This window comes from Dipodomys merriami, unplaced genomic scaffold, assembly GCF_024711535.1.
Source record: "Dipodomys merriami isolate MVZ:Mamm:240054 unplaced genomic scaffold, mDipMer1.0.p SCAF_1119, whole genome shotgun sequence".
In the NCBI taxonomy this organism is placed as follows: domain Eukaryota; kingdom Metazoa; phylum Chordata; class Mammalia; order Rodentia; family Heteromyidae; genus Dipodomys; species Dipodomys merriami.
Window position 1 is genome coordinate 46,456 of NW_027202404.1, and position 18,750 is coordinate 65,205.

At 41.4% G+C, this 18,750-nt stretch overlaps 1 pseudogene; it reads left to right on the top strand.

Moving 5' to 3' along the window:
- The first annotated feature begins 5,391 nt into the window (after positions 1-5,391).
- On the top strand, positions 5,392-6,940 carry LOC138822531 (protein enabled homolog; annotated as a pseudogene).
- The last annotated feature ends 11,810 nt before the right edge of the window (positions 6,941-18,750 follow it).

Below are 18,750 nucleotides of genomic sequence, written 5' to 3' on the forward strand. Positions count from 1 at the left end.
GAATAAAGCTCAGTGATATAGTGTTTTCCTCTTTAACCAAAAGCAGGTAAGAAACCAGAATTTTATTTGAAATTCAGTTGAATCTGAGTCTCTATTCTTAACAACCAGCCTGTAATTTATTTGATCTTTGCACAAGATTGTTAGTAGATATAGAACACATGTCATGATTTTTCTATTTCAAATGGCCCATGACAGATAGTTGGGCATGGTGGTGTAAGCCTGTAATTCCATCACTTGGGAGGCTGAGGCAAAAAACACATTAAGTTCAAGGCTGTCTTGGCTATGTAGTGAGATGCCATCTCAGAAGGGCAGAAAGGAAATGGCTCCTGACTATATAAGCCTTAGCAATTACTTTCCCATCTTCTGTGTCAACAAAGAATATTCTGAGACTCTCCAAGGCCAAACAGAAAGCATGGCCAAAAAGACTTTCCCAAAATACCTGGATACCAGCTGTGTCGACTCATTCTTGGGCCAATACAGTGTCATCCAAAGGCATTTTTGAACAGTTGGATCTATGACCCCTTCCCCTTCTCTTCAGAAAGCACTTAAGACATTGGCAACTGTAATATTAAGTGACTAGCAAGTGTCACATAGTACCTAAAGACACTAATGGTTCATGGTACACATTCTGTGAATTACAACTTATTAAGTTTGCTGCCAAAGCTTCAGCAGGTGCAGTACCAGTTGGGAGAGGACAGTAGGGTCCATAGCTTGAGCCCTATGACCTACTGAGTGCACCACTGAACCCAGCAGCCCTTCACAAAAGGCCAGGAGAAAAGGCTGGATTGACATAGAAGCATACCTTCCTTCTCAGGGGGCCACCATGGTTCGTGAGGCTCCTTTGGTGTGGCATGCTACCGTCACCTCACTTCTGCTTCCTGGCAGGATAAGTCTGACCACATGCCTGTGTCACTTCACTCCCACTTCCTGTCTGGGTGGGTAAGGCCATTTGACAGCACCACCTCACTCCTGCTTCTGGTCTGGGAGAGTGGGGGCTGTGGGCTTTCACCACAACACTCCTGCTTCTGGTCTGGCTGGGTAGTTGCCATTGTCTGTGTCACCTTACTCCTATGTCCACTCTGGATGAGTGGGGGCTGCATGCCTGTGTCACCTCACTCCTCCTTTCAGTGTGAGTGAGTGGGGGCCTCATGCTTGTGCTACCTCACTCCTGCTTTCCGTCTGGGTGGGTCCAGATTGGCTCTGAGCTTGTTAATCCCTGTAGATGCTGTTTACCAGCATGGATTGCAGCCCAGGCAAAGCATGACATTAAGGGATTAGAATGGCACTTTCTTAGGTTTGAGAACTCTGTTATAAAATTGTGTGTGTGTGTGTGTGTGTGTGTGTGTGTGTGTGTGTGTGTGTGTGTGTGTGTGTATGTGTGTGTATGCACATCATGTGTGTACCCGTGTTCACTGATCTTGGGGTTTGAACTCAGTGCCTGAGGTCTATCCCTGAGGTATTTGTTCAACATAGAGCTCTACTGATTGAGGCACAGCTCAGCATACAGCTTTTTTGTGGTTAATTGGGATGAAAAGTCTCCCAGATTTTGCTGTCTGGGCTGGCTTTGAACGACTATCCTCAGATATCAGACTGTTCCATAGATAGGATGTATAGGTGAGAGCTACTGGAAACTCTCTCTTTGCTCAATTGCTTTCCAGAGAGAAATGTGCATGGCAAGCATTCCGGAGGAAAAAGAATTGAATTCTTCCAATGAACAGTGGTGAAAATACTCAGGTTCTAGCCCAGTGTTGGTGAATCAAGCCTGTAATTCTATCAATTCAAGAAGCTGAAATCTGAGAAATGCCATTAGAAAGTGTGTGGAGGACTGAGTCCTTAAGACTCTTTATCTATAATGAACCATCACAAAACCGGAAGTTGAACTGTAGCTCCAAGTTGTAGAGAGCCAACCTTCAGTGAAAAAGCTCAAGGAAAGCACTCAGGTTGTGAGATCAAGCCCAGTGACCACAAAAAAAATGAGAAATATACCTGGGTATTCAGTATAAGTTTACCATTTTAAATATCACTTTCCCATTATATTTAGCTCTGTCATAGATGCATGAATCATAGGGGAATAAGAAGCTTGGCTAAAAAATATAAGCAGCATTGTGCGGGGGTGGGGGACAATGCGTGCGTACATGCACATTTGGCAGTCCTGAGGCTTGACCCTAGGGTCTTCATCTCTTGCTTGGCTTTTTATACATCAAGGCTGGTATTCTGCCACTTGATCTACAGCTCTATTCCAAGATTTGTTTTTATTGTTAATTGGAGATTACAGTAGTACATACTTTCCTGCCTGTGGTGGCTTATTCTAAAACATGACTATTTTGAATCCTGCTGTAAAAAATGTGTGTGCACACAGCTCTACTATAACGCTGACTTAAATTTCTTCAGGTGTATATGTAGGATTTCCTGGGTGGAATTTCCACACTGATTTCTGTTGTGGATACATTGATTCATTTAATTGTCAACACTGTGTAGAGTGTCTTTCCCCACCTCTTTGCCAGTATTTGTGTTTTCTTTGATAATAGGCATTCTCATTAGGCAGAGATGGAACTTGAACATAGATTTGATTTGTGTTTCCTTGATTGCTAAAGACATTGAATATTTTTCGTGTATTCCGTAGACATCTATATTTGATTTGGGACCTATCTAGTCAATTCACTTACCTATTTATTGATAAGATTATTTGTTCTTTTCCCTTAATGTTCTTTGTGTGTTTCATATTTTGAGTCTATACATTCTAGACGTTAAGATTCCTTCTGTTACTTGAAAGGCAGGAGTTTAGGTTTATTTCACTTATTCTTAACAAAAGACACCTTGTAAGCTTCAAGTTATTTAATCTATGATTGATTTAAAAATGAGCTTACAGAATTAACTCTGAGTGACTGCCAACAAGTACAAGTTTTGAACTCAGACTTCAGTGTCCTCAAAGAGAGATATATTTTAGTATTTTAAATAAAAAGAGACGTATATTAGTATTTTAAATCAATAAAAGTTAATCAGCTACATTTTCTCAAAATATGTAATTCTAAATGTTTCACTATTCTTCAAGGTAAAACTATTGCAAATTTTAGCACAAGTTAACAATTTTACATTCTATTTATTTCCGTGGCAATCATTCAAGCTAGCCAAATTGAAAAAAATACTATTTTGACCATTTGCTGGTGGTTAACATCTGCAATCCTACTACTGAGGAAGCTGAGATCTGAGGATTGCAGTTCAAAGACAGTCTGGTCAGGAAACTCTGTGAGACCTACTTCCAGAAAACCACCAGAAAACCAGAAGTGGTGCTGTGGTTCAAGTGGTAGAGCACTCTCCTTGAGCTGAATAGCTGAGGGACTGCCCCCAGACCAAAAGGTCAAGGCCAACAACCAACCAAAACAAACAAAGCAAGAAGAAAAAAAGAAAAAAAACCAACTTTATGAAGAGGAAGAATCTCCAAGTTTTTATTCAAAGTTTTAATGCTTGTGGCAACTGTTTTCATTGGGTAAAAAGTGGACAGCTTATATATGTAATTGTGATAAATTTGCTACTATGTGGTTGGTTTTCTCCTATTTATAGTTTTATTCATCTAACATTATTGAAGATGAAAAATCCATGAAGGGCAAGACATATTATTTGGCAAAACTGGTCAGTTAAAATGACTAGTACATTCTAGTACTTTGGCAAAGAAGCTGTCATTTTTATTCCCTCCCTAGCATTTGAACAATGAAAAAAAAAAGTCTTGACTTTTCCAAAAAGTGAGTAAGACGGTTCATATTGAAATAGTTAGAAGATAGTGAAAAGAAAGTTTAGGGTGCATGATATGTTTAATTTTTAACCTTTCTCACAAAAAACTTCCAAGAAACTTAACACACATTGGTTATAGATATTTATATTAAAGAGCCCACTGCAGGTGCCTGACACCTATAGTGTGCAACTCAGGAGGACGAGATCTGTGATTGAGATTGGAGCCAGCCTGGAAAAGCAATCATTGCATGGATGATGCCTCCTACTATTATATCATGTCTTGTTCTCCAATCCTCAAAGTGAAGCTGTCTCCCCGCATGGCCATCCTTCTGATTTATTGACATTATCATTTTGATTTATGGTTTTCTCTAACAGCTTGACATGTGCATGGAGGCAGGCCATTCACATCTGTATTCACATCTGTCTCTCTAGTTGCCTACAATAATGCCTGGTCCTCAGTGCTTAGTAGTCTTGTGTGGAGATGAGCCTGTTCTGCTCATGAAATCTCAAAGTTCAATCAGGAAAGCTCATCAAACTGTGGTCTTGTGGTCAATCGTCATTTCTTCTAAATATTATTTTTTCCTCCCTCTGTATCTAAGTCCACCTAAGGGTGAGATCAGTGCCTGACATCTATCGGTTGTGATAGCAAAGGTGGCTATGACATCATAGAAGTTTATTGTGAAGCTTCAGGAAGACCTGATAACTGAGGCACCCAAATTGGTAGGTTCCCACATCTTGGAATACATTCCACATATCTGCAATCAAACCATCATTCATTCTCTGCTGGGCTCAGACTCAGCATGTTTCCCTTCTCTATTTAAAATAACGAAAAATGTCTTTTTGATATGTTATTGAATTATTGAAATGTGCCTCCAACCAAAAAAATGATTCCATTAGTGGAATGTAAATATAAGGCATGGATAAAAACAATCATAAAAACTCCTAGGGAAAAGATCAAAAGTGGCAGCTACTACAAAAGTTGTTTCTGAATCCCAGCACTGGTGTCACACACCATAATCCTAGTATAATATAAACTAATGAAACTTTTCTTTTTTTTACCAGTACAGGGGCTTGAACTCGTGGCCTGGGCTCTGAGATAATTTGATGAAGGCTAGCACTTTACTACTTGAGTCATAGCCACACTTCTAGTATATTTGGTAGTGTAGTGGAGATAAGAATTTCACAGACTTTTCTACCTATGTTGGCTTCAAACTGTGATCCTCGATGTCAGCCTCTTGAGTAGGATTACAGGCATGAACCACCAGTCCCCAGGTAAAAGTTATTTTTGTAAGATATAAAAGTTTACTTATACGGGGGAAGAGACGGGGAGGGCAACAGCGGTAGGGGAGGGCAGGGGCGAGGGAAGAGCCTGAGTGTTCCACACGCCCCGCACCAGCGCCTCCTGGCATGCCCCACTATCCTCCAACGGCTGGGACGGCTGCAGTCCTCTTGGTCCTCGCGGTCCTCAGGGGCCTGTGCAGCAGCAGCGGCAGCAGCAGGCAGCCAAAGCGGCCCACCTACCCTGCAACCCAGGCCTGGCCGGCGCGACAGCAGGTGATGGAGTAGCTGGCCACCAGTATAGCAGAGAAGCACTGAATGAGCCAACCCTGCGGTCCCAGAGGAGCCCACTCCCGTGCCGCATGCATCAGGCCTGCTGGCTCAATGAGTCAGGCAAGAGCTGCTGCATTGGCTTGTGATGATGCCAATAAAAGTGGATGCCAGCTGTGGTTCAGCAGAGTTCATATCCATCATCATACAGGCAACAACACATTCAGAGTGCTGGGCAGGAAGATCCAGGATCATCAATTGGTGATCAACTGTGCCATCCCCAAAGGATTAAAGTATAATCAAGCAACACAGACCTTCCACCAGTGGTGAGATGCCAAGCAGATGTACAGTCTTAACTATGGCAGCAAAGAGGATGCTAATGTCTTCGCAAGTGCTATGTGCATCATAGGCATCTAAGGCATGCATTGCCTTAGAAGTGCTGAATTCACAGGAGGCAGGACCAACATTGCCTAGACAAAATTCACAACTGCCTGATCAAATTCAAAATGGCCCATACGAAGAAGAGTTGGACATCCAAAGAAGACAACTGCAAGAACAGAAATGTCAGAAGGAGCTGGAGAGGGACAAGCTGGAGAGAGAAAAAATGGAGAGGGAAAGACCAGAGAGAGAAATGTAGAGAGAGAGAGGCTGGAGAGAAGTTGGAAAGAGAGAGGTGGAGCAGCTGGAGCGGGAGCAGATGGAGCAGCTGGAGCAAGAGGAATGGGATCAAGAGAGCAGAGTGCCGAGTACTGCCACCTCTGCCTTTGTGGAGACCCCTGTAAACTCTGAGCGGGGAGAACCCTCTGCTTCTGAGCCAGGCTTTCAGGAAGCCTCTCAGTTGTCGGAGGCTCCAGCCCAGCAGGGTGTTATCTTGGGACCACCTGCATCTCCATCTCCTCCACCACTCCCACCAGGTCCAGCCCAGGCCTCTGTATTCTCTCCTCCTTAACCCCCACTGCTAGCCTCTGGCCCTCTTCCCCCACCCCCTCTTCCTAATCAAGCCCCTCTCCTGTACCACCTCCTGCCCCTCCCTTCCAGCATCCGTATTTTTTTTTCTGGGATCCTTTTCAGAAGACAATCGTCCTTTAACTGGACTTGCAGCTGCGATTGCTGGAGCCAAGCTTAGGAAATTGTCATGGGTGGAAGATGTCTCTTTGCCCGATGTTCACAGATGTGAACTCCGTGTCAGCTAAAACAGACATGGGTGGTGGAAATGGACCCGTTCTCTTGGCAGGTAGCAGCTTAATGGAGGAAATGAGTCCCCTGATGGCCAGAAGGAGAATGGCCGAAAAGGGATCAATAATAGAAGCAAAAAATGAAGAATCAGAACCTGTAACTTCTAAGGTCTCATCAACAAGTACACCTGAACCAACCAGGAAACCTTGGGAAAGAACAAATACAATGAATGGCAGCAAGTCACCCGTCATCTCCAGATGAGATTCTCCAAGGAAAAATCAGATTGTTTTTGACTACAGGTCCTATGAGCCATTATAAGTCCACACCCTTGTCCCAGCCCAGTGCCGACGGGGTCCAGACAGAAAGCCTTGACTGTGACAGACTGAAGCAGGATATTTTAGATGAGATCAGAAAAGAACTAACCAAGCTGAAAGAGGAGTTCGTTGATGCAATCAGGCAGGAGTTGAGCAAGTCAAATACTGCATAGAGAAGCAAACTAAGCAGAGATAAGACTTGGATATGGAGAAAAACAAAAATTCCCACAAACAACTGTCAACATCAACCCTACAGTTACAAGCTATAAGAAGAAAATGGAAAAGGAGTCAAGGGAAAATCCCCATCCTCTGAAACCTTCTTAAGTTGTGACTCTGGCGATCATCTGTTATCATCTCCATTTCCTGCTGCTTTGACCTTTACTGCAGGATGAAAAGAGAGTTATGTATGAGTTTCCATAACATTTATGCAGAAAATATAAACCCATCAGGCAAGATCGCCATGCATTGAGATATTTTCATGTTGAAATAAAACCACACATTTCCCACAACCTACTGCTAAAATAAAGAGTAGAAAGGCTCATGAAGTTCTCCTCCCCCTTCCAAATCCTCCCCTCTTTGAGTGCTGAGGAACTGAGCAAGCTCTGCTTTTGTATTGCATGTGTCTCTCTCAGGTTTGTCTTCCTATCATATTTGGTATTCCATGACTAATTGAGATCAGCGCTATGTAGGTTTAGATCTTAAGATGAGGAACAAATAGAATTGTACATGTTTTCAAAGGATGACATTTACAAGAAAGTGTCTGTAGATGACCAGGTCCGTCATGAGGGATTGTAGAGTGATAGGAAGTCCAAGTTAGCCTTTAGTGGTTAATTATAGAAGAGAGCATTAAGGACTTTCTTCAATTTTCAGCCTCCTGAATCTGGCATAGCTCTTCTCTCCAATTAACTTCCCCACAAATGCCAAATGTTATGGTTAGTCCCATGTATGCACTGAGAGAGCATCTGAAATTCAATTTCTACTCCCAGGACAAGCAAAAATAAAAAAAATAATAAAAATAAAAGGAGGTGGAAGCAAGCACATATTAAAGTTTTAAAATGACCCAAATGTTGCTGGTCATGTGTGTAATCCTTACTACACAAGAGGCTGACATCTGAGGATTGCAGTGTCAAGTCAGCCAGGGCAGGAACCTGCTTTTGACTCTTATCTCCAGTTACACAGCACAAAACCTTGAGCTGTGGCAGAGATGTTAAAAACACCAGTATTGATTGTGAAAGCTAAGATATAGGGCCCAGAGTCAGAGGTGAAGCCGCAGGACCAATAACATTTTAAACGGAGAGAGGATGAAGAGAGGATGAAATCTGAGGAGCATGGGTCAAAGTTAGCCCATACAAGAAAGTCCATAAGGCTTTCTCTCTGTGTGCATCTGTGTGCTATCCTATGGCTTGAGAATGTTTTGTTCAAGGATAGAGCTCCACCACTCCCAACTTTTCATTGATAAATTGGAGCTAAAAGTCCCATGGACTTTCCTGCCCTGGGTGGCTTTGAACCATGATCCTCAGATTTCAGGCAACTGATTCATGCGGGGCTTTTCATAAGGCTCATCTCCTATTAGCTACCAAGAATTAAAAAAAGAGTTGATCTGTGACTTAAATGGCAAACTAGGCAATCACTTTTTAATCACTTTTTAGGACAGCACCTGGGGCCTTAGTTCAAGCACCAAGACAAAACAAGTATATCTACAAGCTTTCCTTTGGCTCATTTAGTAAGCCACTAGTCTTGAAGGAAAAGTTCTGGCATTGTATCCAGTCTCTGATTTGTAGCCCCAGGACTAGCACATATACAATAAAAAATTTTTAAAAAATGAAAAAAATTTTTAAGTGGAAAAAAGAACATATTAACATTTTAAAATGGGCAATGGTTATGTGTTTCATGTGTATAATTGGAGCACCTCAGGAATCTGAAATCTGAGGATCAGTTTGTAGCCAGACTACACAGAAAAGTACATTAGAATCTTATGTCCATAAGCCAGAAAAAAGCTAAAAGCTGAGCTGTGGAAGTTGTAAAACATCATCCTTGAGCCAAAAAGCTAAGAAACACAAGGACACTGGTGGTTCTGTCTTGTATTCCTAGCTACTCAGGAGGCTGAGGTATGAAAATCACGGTTCAAAGCCTTCCTGGGAAGGAAAGTTCATGAGACTCTTATGTCCAATTAACCACCAGAAAACCCTAAGTGACACTGTGGGTGAATAACTCGAGCATTCACCTTAAGCTGAAGAGCTCAAAGACAGCACTCAGGCCTAGAGTTCAAACCCTACCCTCCGTAAAAATAGTTAAGAAACAGCAATGAGGCCCAGAGATTAGGTCTATTGACCGCAATAAAAAAACATTGAAGTTGAAGGGAAGAGCTGGATAAAAATAGTAAAATAAGACAGAGGATGGTTGCTTATGCCTGTAAATCCTAGCTACCCAGGATGCTGAAATCTAAGGGCTGCAGTTCAAAGCCAGACCTACCAAAAACGTCCATGAGACTTGTGCATGTAATTACCAGTACGAAGAATTGAACTTGCCCTGTTTTACTCAAGGCTAAAGTCCTACCACTCCAGCTTCTTGGTGATTAATTGGAGTTAAGAATCTCAGACTCCGGCTGGGAAGTTGGCTCAGTGGTTGAGTGCTTGCCTTGCATGCATGAGACCCTGGATTTGTTTCCTCAGAACCACATATAAAAAAAAAGCCGGAAATGGTGCTGCAGCTCAATTGATAGAGCGCTAACCTTAAGCTGGAATGCTGAGGGACAGCGCCTAGGCCTAGAGTTCAGGCCCCACAACCAATGGAAAATAAAAGAACCTCAGACTTTGCTGCTCAGACTGGCTTCAAACCAAGAGCCTCAGATTTCAACTTCCTTAGTCATGCTGGGCTTTGCCTGAGACTTTTCAAAAAGGAAGAAGCTGGAAGTTGCGCTGTGACTCAGTTGGCAGAACTGAGCAAAATCTCTGAGGCAGTGGCCATTCTCTAGATTGAGAAAAAAAACCATAAAATCTTTCAAAAGTAAAAACACAATGTAGTACAAAAAATGTTAATATAATGCAAAGGAAAACTATGTTTCTTTTAAATGCAGCAAACAAGAACACACTACAAAATTTCAAAATAACATACTGAAAGTAAGGGGAAAGGAAAATTTTTAAAATTCATGCAAATATTAAATCTAAACTGACATGACCAAAATCTAATGTGATCAGAAACTTATCTCTTACTTTTCTCTCACTTGTAATTACTTACAAGCAATTGTCCCTCCAATTTCAGCACTAGTATGGTGATTTGGAAATGATCTTTCTATGCAGCCTTGTCTGAATAGGGATCTTCCTTCTTTAGCCTCGAGTTAAACTACAGCCACTGCCCTCATTTTAATTCACAAATCCTTTAAAATTCAAACTCAATATTCAAATGATGGATCATATGTAAATGTACGAATAAACATCAGAGATCCACCAGAGATCCTCTGAGGAATACAATCATAACAGTAGAAGAGCACCGACCATTCAAGGCAGGTAACAGAAGGAAGATTTAGCATTTCTTTTTTTGGATGTGCAGGGGGTTGAAAACAGGGCCTTATGATTGCTAGGAAGGAATACAATTCAGTGATATTAATTATATCTACACTACTTTGTAACCATTACCTCTGTTCGCGAACTTTCTTTTCAATACTGATGGAATCCACACAATCATTGAGTATTAATCACCCCCAATGACCTGCCCCAGAAACTTTTAATCTTCCATTTTTCTCTTATGAAATGGTTTAGTCAATATATTTCACATAATAGATTATTTTTGTGTCCTTCCATGACAGATATATATTAATTACAGCCTTTTGTGGATGAGTCATCATTTATGCATACCTCACGTTTTATAAACCTATTCATCTGATAGACACTCCAGGTGTTTACAACTCCTGACTATTGTAAACATTGCTGATGTTTTCGTTGGCATGTGAGCTATTGGTTTTGTTTTCAGTTCTTTTGGGTATACAATGAGCAACGGAATTGCTGGGACATGTGGTAATGCTATGCTATGTTAGAAGAATGTGTCAAATTCTAACATTATTGCTATATCACTTTCATCAACACAGAAATGTACAAATGATCAATATAATGTACAAAAGTATTTCAAATCTTCCACAGCTGTGCCCTCAAGGATAATTTTTTTTTACTTTTTACTTGGTTTTATTTAGGCCATGCAGGTCTGGAACTATGTAGCATTGTCTAGAGCTGAAGTGAGAACAATACCAAATGCCACTGACCCAGCCTCCAAAAACATTTATTCTGGTAGTCATTTTTTCTAGAGATAAATTTTAGTGATTATATGCACGTTAACTCTTTTAAAATAAGGTTTTGAATTTTAAAATGACATATATTGTAATGACTCTGTGTACCACCTTTATTATAAGAAAAAATATATTTACTAAAACTATAAAAAGACAAAAAGGGTTTGAACTATCTGAGGTAGATGTCAGCTTCCCAGCAGAAAAATACATTACAATCACAGTCTGATAAAGATCCAGGCAAAATAACACAATAAGAGATTATCTAAAGTAAAATGAAGAGCAAGGACTGGGGCAGGAATAGAGCACTTGCTTGCCTAGTAGCCTCTGAATCAAAACCCCAGTACTGCCAAGGGATAAATAAAATATTAAAACTTAAGAAAAGGTGCATATTATAGTATGATGGATGACATGGAGGTACACACCTGTACCTAGGCAGTAGAATTATGAAGTTGAGAACAGTCTTGGCTACATAATGAGACTCATCTTGAATAACATAGAATAAAATAAATCAAACTACATTTTTAAAGACTAAGGTGTAGTTTAAATATAATTCAAATCATTTTGCATGTGCAAGGAACTGATATAATGCACAAAAATTATATGCTTTAATAACTACAATGTCAGTTTATCAGTGCAGTACAAGGTGCCCCTTGTCTGGAATCCCTCCTAAGGCAGTTGGTGCACCTGTCTTCTGGGATGGACTGAGGGCATTGCTGGGCAAACAATATTTTGATCTCCATTCTTGGGTCCCACTTACAAATATTTTTTTAGTAGACCCCCTACAAATCTCTTCCATCCCAATAACAGCCTGCTGGCTTTCAAGTGAGGTTATCTTTGATATCTCTTGGCTGGAATTGCTCTGTTCCTAGGCCCAAATTCAGCAGCTTGTTCTGAGAAGAGTGGCAGCTATTTTGCTAGCCAACTCTGTCCTCTGCCTTCTCCTCCTCAAAATAGTCTTTGGTATCAGTATGAATCTGTTCAGATGGTAGAGCCAACCTGAGCTGGTTTTGAACCCTGATCCTCAGATCTCAGTCTCCCTTGCACCTGGCATCATTTCTTCCTTCCAGGAATATTTCAGGGGGATAGAATAGCACAGCACCACATACATGTGTTAGGAATTGCCCCGGGGTGAGCCAGATGCTCAGACTCAAACCACTGACCTTGATATTGCCTTTGGTGTCCAATAGGATGTTGTTGGATTTAAGGTCCGTGTGATTCTGTTTTGGTATAGGTGGTGAACAACACTTACACTTTGTATGATGAGCCTCCTGGTTTCATCCTCATATTGATGGCAGGATTTTCAGATCCACCCCAAGAGGTATCCCCTAATGGCCAGTTCCATGATGAGATATACATACTCTTCCTTCTCCTTCACTTAGTACAACCTAATGATGTGTTTGTGCCATACCTTCTTAAAAATGTCCACCTCATTCTTTATCCAATGATGAGGACTCTCACTTCTAGAGTATTTTAAATGCCACATCCTTGTCTGTGAGTTGGGGATGTGCCAGCTTCACTTGTCCATAGGTACCTTTGTGGATGAGCTCTTTCATCTGGTATTGTTTGGTGATCTCTTCCTTCAAGGAGCTTGAGCTTGATTCTTGTGTTCTTCCATCCTTCTGCTATTTAGGTAGCAATCCTACCTAAAATAAACTAAATAAAATATTGGAAAACCCAGAAAAAGTAAAAAGAAATACCAAAATCCAAACAACAACCAGTCCCCACAACCAAAACAATCAGCTTTGAGTCAGTCCAGCAGTTCATCAAGCAAGAGCTCCCAGATCTGTTAACTGACATAGGTTGGAACATGGTGGCTTCCTATATATTCTACAGGGCCTCACACCTTGGAGCAATCACAACCAGGCATAGTGATATCATGGAGTAAATGGACCAATCAGAGTCTGGGCCAGTGAGGTCAGAGAAATAGTGGAGCAATCATAGCCTGCCAAAATTGACACTCAAAGACTGTTGCTAAGGACTCCAGGTGGGTTTGAAGTTGCTCTGGTCTTTATCATGGCATTTCTGAAACCACTAGGACAGTGGTCAAAATCCTGTGATTTTCTAGAGGACTACTACATATTATAAATTGCTTCAGTGGAGACACTAGCTAATAGCCTCCATTCTTGATGGCCACCTTATCCTATGTCTTGTTCCAGCAATGGCCCTGCACAAAGGCCTCCCTTCTTCTCAAGGACACCTGTGTGCTACAACTTCCTCCTGAGAGACAAGTTCCAGGCTGGATTTGAGCCACAATCCTCACAATTCACCTTCCTGAGTAGTTAGGATTATAGGCCTTAGCCATCAGTGGGTACTTAGCTCATCTCTTACATTTGGAAGAAGTATATTTGTTAGAAAGGTGGGTTTTAGATATGTCCTTTTAGCTCTTTAAATTTGTTGCCCTTGCTGTCCAATAGTTAACCTATTTTCTCATGAGAAATTTTTCATAATAACATTGAAGATCACTTGGGTGTGATGAGTTGTCTCTGTGCTTTGGGAGGTTTTCTATCTTTATTTAATTAGAATGTGTCTTAGTGTGGACCTGGGTAATTATGTTAATTGACTTTTTGAGCTGCTAGATTCCTGCATAGAAGGGTTCATGCTTTCAATCAAAATTTGGAAGGTATTTGTTATTATTCCTTCAAATAGTATGTATTACTTTTTTCCCTCTGTACTTTAAACATCTACACATTATACATATATATTCAAATTGTATATTTGAATATACATATACATACCTACATATTTATATTACATGTACATTTATATACATATATTTATTATCAAACAGCTTCCACTTTTGTGATTGTTTATGGTAGGAAGTTTAGATTGATCTATATTAGAGTTCGAAGTTTTCCTCTTTATTTCTAGATAAAAATATGCTTTTCTTGGCAAGGATATTGAAACAGCATCAAAGCACAGCTAGCCTTCTCTCTCTCTCTCTCTCTCTCTCTCTCTCTCTCTCTCTCTCTCTCTCTCTCTCTCTCTCTCTCTCTCTCTGATTTCCCGCCTCTGTCAGGTTTTTGAGCACAGGGTCATTGCTTATTGGGTTCTTCTAGTGTGTGCTGTGATCTTTGCAATGTCATGATCTGATTCAAAGGCACGAGGTCTGCACCTGGAAGAGGAGCTGCTCCAAAGTCAGCCTGCACGGATGCACCTGCCTGCCTCTGTCTTCATGTCAGAGCCCCTGTATCTACTTGGGAGGCCTTAGCAGATGCCCCTTTGACAGGACTGCTGGCTAGTGACTGTGGACAGCACAAGCACAGCCTCTTGTTTTACCTATCAGAAGTCTGCAGTGGAGCCTGGGGGTGTTCTTCTGTTGGAAGATATGCTTGGAGCAAGGCAGGGGTTGAATAAGCCTCACTGTGGCCTGACTTCTGGGGCACAAAAAAGTCCAAGTATTTCTCTGGGCTTTTTTCAGAATATATGGGCAGGTTCGGGAGCAGAACCTGAGCTCAGGGGACCCCTAAACACAGGGTGGGCTTTGAAGCTGGGAGGGGCAGGGCTGTCCAGGTTGGCACGAGGCAGATGATGAGCCTGTATTAGTAGTCTGTATTAGTAGTCTGCTGGCTTACAAATGAAAACAGGTGCGTGCTTGCTACCCAGACATATCCCACTAAGACTGGTTGCACCAGAGAGTTCCATGCTAGTGGGGGGAAATTGCTAAAGACAGCAGTAGATGGACCAGGAGCAGTTGGCACTCTTTGTGGGCAATTCAGTGGTGGCTCTGGCAGAGGGAATCTGAAGGTTCCTTAACTCTGCAGATCTAGAGAAACAAGAGCCCCAGCAGACACCAGGCTTGGCCAGCTGCACACTGGGCAGGCTGGTAGGTGAACCCTTGCTGGTTGGCTTTGCAGAGTCCTCAACCTGGCACACCTGCCAGCACAAAAAACTGCCTAGCATCTCCTGAATCATACAACTTGGAGACAACACTTCTCCTAACTTGGACATGCAGTGTCCAGCTGTCTAGAAGCTGCTGTGGTCAGTGCAGGTCTGGGAGGAATGGCAGGCCTGCTGCTGGAGGGAGCAGATGTCCCTTCCAAGGCATCTGGGGGGAAAGGGAGCCCCTGGAAATAGACTCATGGAAAGGCTGGTCTGTCCTGCCCAAAGAGAACACCTCCAGTTTGTTTGACTGTTTGGTTGGATGGAGGGTCTCCCCTTGGGGACAGTGGTATTAGGAGACTGTGTTGGTGAGATTATCCCAAAATTAAACTAGTCGCTGAGGGAGCAAAATAGTAAAGCTTCTGAACTGCCCATGGCAGGTGGAGTTAAGGTCCTGACAGCTTCTCTCTTGAAAGATCCCGAGGCTTTGTCACCAGAAGACAAGTGACATCATGCTGGCATGGAGTCTAATGGTTTTAGGAAATTTATCAGAGAGCCGTACTTGGCTTGTATGTCACTCAATTGGGCTCACACTGGGTGGGGAATTTGGGCTTTAGAGCTGGGCATGACAGCTTGATCTTTTTGATCCAACACCTTCTGGAAGGTGTTGGAATTTTAGGAGGTCTGAGTAAATTATTAGATTATGTGTGTTCCTCTGAGCTTCATCCTTGGTTTGTGACAAGGATGAGCCCCCCTCCCTGCTGTCCTGGTGCCCTCAGGGTGTGGGCTGGTTTCTGGCAGGTAGAAAAGATTAATGTGCCTTCTAATCCGAGCCTCACTAGGAAGGGCTGTTGTTTGCAGGGAGGATTGTGTCATTAGGAGGTCTTTATGTTCTTTGAGTAAGGGAATCTACATACCTCAGAGCACATCTTGGCTTTCTCTCTAAATGTTTAATTTCTGTGGAAGACTGGTATCTAAAAGCCTAAAAGTTTAAGGCTCCAGAGGCTTTCTAGGTTTCCAGACATATCCAGGGATCCAGGGCTTCTTCTTTTTCATCTTACAAAGACAGCTCTAACATCCTCCCGTAGTCATGGTATACTGAGCCCTTTGGCTCTGGCATAAATGAGGAAAGACAGGAAGGGCTGTTGCTAAGGAAAGCAGACAGGGCTGCATTGTTGCTGAGAAAAGGCAGGCAGGCCCTCTCTTGTTACATAGTTTCATATTATTTCCCATTGTTGGTAAATAAAGCCTCCTGATTGGACTTCAGGAGCTGTCCACAATCAGTGCTCCATTACTTTTCCCTGCTCTTACCATACTGCCTTTCCATTTAAATTCATTTTTACTTTAAATTTTTGTCAGAAGCAAAGAGGCAATTAAAAAATCTATATGTAATGTTAATTTTTATTCTTTTCTTGGAGGGGGAAGTCGTGGGCTTGAACTCCGGGCCTGGACGATGTCCCTCAGCTCTTCACTTCAAGGCTAGAGCTATACCACTTGAGCCACAGCGCCACTTTCGGGCACTTTTCTGCTTATATGGTGCTGAGGAATGGAACCCAGGGCCTCATGCATACAAGGCAAGTGATCTACCACTGAGCCACCTTCCCAACCCATAGTTTTTATTCTTGAATTACTAAAATTCATGCAGAACTTGTCAATTCAAGCAGCATAAAATGGCAGATGGCATGAGTTTGATCTCTGTCCCTCTCCTGTGGCTCTCTTGCTCTACCCTAGGTGACCACTCCTACTAGTTAGTTATGTATCTCTGCATCTAAACCAAATGTGCATAAAGGAGAAGCTATTAAAATAGACTAGCCCACAGTTACCCAAGGTCCTCCAAACCTATCTTACTAAGAGGCCAAATTTCCAATTCACACTATGGAGAGTCAAACTTCTACACTCAGGTTCAAAGACCTGAACCAAGTCTGTACTGGAAACACATGACTGAAGTTGGTAGCTCATTGTTCACTATGGCAGAAGTCTGAAATAGCTGGGAATCTGCCCTCTGCCTTTCCCACTAAGTCACAGTGTCAGGTATGAGAACTAAGGAGTTACACAGGTCATTTAGAGGTTACTAGACTTTGGGTTTTAACTGTTGTAATTCCAAGTTTCACTTCAGATCAAATATTGGGCCTGCACAGCAGCAGCCCAAGAGAAAATGATGTCCAGAACTTGTGTAAGTGTCTCAGACTATTTGAATTTGCTTTTATTGATTTATCTTTTTTCCTACAATGCACACCTGTGGTCAAATGGGGGCTTTCTTACGGGTTAAGGAATTTTTTATAACATCACAATGAAATTGAAATACACAGCTATAACTCTTTCTCTAAAGGAATATTGATGGATTTGGCCATAGGAGAGTTCAAGCTGATGACCTCCAATATTCTAGGCAGGGGTTCTATTACATAAGTCCCCTACTCCAACCTTTGTTCTTCACTTTGAGCATATCAACACACTGCCTTATGGATTTCAAGAATGCTGATGTAAACTATCTGTTAAGAAACTGTCTTTGGAAAGGATAATACTCTCTTTTCTCTCACTCTTATAGATGTTAATAACCCGTTTCATGGAGCTGTATGGCATAAGGCATTTTGCTACAGTATCAGATGATTCTGAAGTGATACCACTATTATTTTAACATCAATCATTCTAGATTTAAAGAAAAAGACCTTGAATATCTTGAGTAAATTGATGAGGTCTTTAAAATCCAAAAGTTAGAGCAGCTGTTCAGATTTTGGATTCCATGAAGTATCCTACTGGATTTAATTTTTAAGTGAGAAAACAGCTGCTTTCATGACCCACCTAACTATAAAACTTTCTTGGTCTTAGTTACGTTGCATTTTAAGGTAAATGACAAAAGTGCCAACTTATTGACTTTATAAGGGACTCAAGATTACATAATTAAATAGTTGTCAAAATTTACTGAGTTGAATAGAGAACGTGCTTAATTTATATTAAAGTAGTAATGTATTGCCATTAATACAAGGATGGATTTTATTAGTAAATACTGAAAAGGAAAAAAAGTATTTCTATAGGGGATTCATCCTGGCAATAGTCACTTTGCAGTAGGCTGATACTTCCTGCCTTCTTTCAAACGCATGTTATTGTTATATGTTATTATTCAAACGTGTGTTTTTCTTTTAGTTCCTCTCAAGAGCTACGCAGCTAATCTTGGATTCCATTAAGAAAACACCAAAGTTCATACTGATATTATAACTTTTTATTTATTTATTTATTTTGTTGGTCATGGGGCTTGAACTCTGGGCTTGGGAGCTATCCCTCAGCTCTTCAGCTCAAGGTGAACACTCTACCACTTGATCCACAGTGCCACTTCCGGTTTTTTGTGGGTTATTGGAGAAAAGAGTCTCACAGACTTTCCTGCATGTTCTGGCTTTGAACTGTGATTTTCAGGTGTCAGCCTCCTGAGTAACTAGGATTACAGCCGTGAGCCAAAAGTGCCCGGCTCTGATATTACGATTTTTAAAGACCAAAAATGATCTATTGTATGTTTCCAACAATACATAAAGTCCATAACAAATAAAGACTTTAATGTTATTTTAAGCAGTTGTGTAAGGGGGTTATAATTCAACAAATATGGACACCTCATATGCCTTCACTACTTCTTTGAATTTTCTCTTTATTATCAAGTTAAAAAAAATCTGGATCCACTTTAGTGAAAATTTCCAATTGGACCCTTTGTCATGTACCCTCTGCACCTAAAATATATAAGAATTCACTTTGTTTTTAAATTGTTGGAGCAAGTTCCAAGACCTGCACATATGTTGAATGGAAGCCACTGGTGTATGTTTGGCTCCTGCACATGGCCAGCGTTCTAACTGGATCAGACATGAGGACATGGATGGTACTGAAGGAAAAAATTATAGGATC